This window comes from Octopus bimaculoides, chromosome 20, assembly GCF_001194135.2.
Source record: "Octopus bimaculoides isolate UCB-OBI-ISO-001 chromosome 20, ASM119413v2, whole genome shotgun sequence".
In the NCBI taxonomy this organism is placed as follows: domain Eukaryota; kingdom Metazoa; phylum Mollusca; class Cephalopoda; order Octopoda; family Octopodidae; genus Octopus; species Octopus bimaculoides.
The window spans coordinates 41,275,856-41,278,273 of record NC_069000.1 but is presented as its reverse complement, the minus strand read 5'-3'; positions in this window follow the sequence as shown (position 1 = coordinate 41,278,273).

The following is a 2,418-nucleotide window of genomic DNA, read 5'->3' as shown; positions in this document are numbered from 1 at the left end:
ATTTGTCTCCCCTATGAATGGATGTATTTATGTACGTTAAGCTGGATGTGAACATATATATTTCTCAAAAGAATAATGTCAAAATTCTTTTTTAATAGATATGTATTCAATATTATCAATTCTTGGCACCTGATGCGAATATACATCGATCAGTTACAAATATCAGCTTTGTGCTTGGCGCAAATAAGGCCATCATAACTACAATATGAAAAAGATTCGAAAGAACAACCATACCGCATCATCTGTCGAGTGAGTTAAAAGGTATCGCATCTGGATCACCCCACCCAATGCCGGTGCAACCAGCAAGAAGTCTGCAATGTAATTTGGGATGTTTGGGAAGGGAGTACAAACTTTGCGGTTCCAGGAGCCCAAAGCAGGTCAAGAAGGGAACAACCGTTAATAATTGAGAATTAAAATGTCAAAATAGTTAGATATAATCGGTGTCTCCTCTACAAAATTTCGCTGCTCCGATAACGTATTCTATGAGTGACCCATGTATGCTAGGTGGATCAGACCTCTGGACACCAAGGTAATAGTAATAGGGATGATAATCACAAATGTTTTAAGCAGAGACCTAAGAGTTTGCTCTAATTATAGGGAAGTCTATACTAGATGTCTGGAAAAGATATGTAGTGAAATTGTCGCGCCCAAAATTACTATACTGGTCAAAGTACACCCGACCAGATATTCGTTCAAAGGCAGATCTTCGAGAAAACATTGAAGTATTTCCAAAGGGAATACACTGTAAACCACGAAAAGGCATAAGATTACGGGTCATTTGACATGTTGCGGATGATTTACCAGGAAGGTGAGATTAAGGGGATAATACTGGTTGTCGTAATATACATATACAGAGGCCCAAATATTTGTATTTGTGTAAAAGCCAGATGTTTTCAATGTGGATGTTGAACTTCAATATAAGTATGCATTGTTAGTCCTCCTTTTCATAATTTTTATGATCTGGATGGACATGCGCAGCCATTGTGGTAGAGGTATCTTTGGTCATCTGTATGAGATCGGTTGACTGCCATTTGCAGACGACATGTTGCGACCTGACTCACCGCAGGGTCGCCTCCAACATGCATTGAATGGGTTGGCTGCCGAGTGCTCCAAGACAGGATGACATACACTCTATATGAAAGTGGAGCATCATTATTTCGGGTCTCTATTCACGAGTGATTGGAAGCACAAGACTGAAAAGTTTACTAAATTGTAGATATAAACACATTGAAGCGCCATCTTCGGCATTCGATTCTCAGATGAAGAGGGGGATGTAGCCCTGCACACATACTCATATACACACAATTAATGCCATAGTATAATAGAGTTACATTTCATTAAGGAAATTATTGTTAAGTAGAATATACTTTTAAATAAATTTATGCAAGTGTCTTGGTATATATTATTGATAAAATATGGACAGTGATGTTGAGCCAATTCGATGTTGGTGAAATTATAAATTATAAAGGTATGGAGATACGGGAGAATGACTTTAGCTAAACACTGTAGAATTGAAACCTGAATACTTTTTTAATATTTAGTCTCATCCCCGAACACTTCTTAATGTTTTTGTTCTTACTTGGTGTGTCATCAGGTTTATCGTCGAGAGATTTCTTGGAGATGAAATGGTTCTGTGAAAAAATTAAAATAGCATCAAACAAATAAAATTTCACATTATTTATTCTCGTTTAGAATCTAAAATCCAATGAAGACATTTTCGAACAGCTTCTTATGAAGATGTGAGTGACATCGACATATATTATTCCAGCAAGTCGATTATATCCTGTTACATCTTGGCGGTTTACTTGCATTCCTAGATCTCTGGGTATCAAGTATTTCTTTATTTCATGCATTTACATAGCAAAAACATACACATTATAAACGGAGCTAATATCGCTGTTGTTTTGTTGAGAGTAGACTAATTTCGTGGTCTACATTTCTAGCACAGAAATGTAGACCTGCATAATTTTCTGCTGACGTACGCAATAGCTCGACGCCAAACTTTCATGTACGCCGTCCTAATCTATTGTTGGTCATTAACAATAACTCAAATTGCTTTTATTGTACAATTGTTCTGCATATAGTCATTTCCCAATTCATTCCTTTCTATTTTTCAGTAAAACCCAATGCAGATCACGTAAGAGCATATTATAATTAATTACTGTCTACAAATCTTAACATTTGTTTAACAATAATATTTGTTTGTGATTATGTGAAAGTATTATAGAATTTTCCCATTATTTAATCTAACGAAATTGTATGCCAGTCGATCGAGATATGTTTTCATCTATCTATCTATCTATCTATTTGCAAAGGTACATATATATTTACATACATACATACATACATACATACATACATACATACATACATACATACATACATACATATATATATATATATATATATATATATATA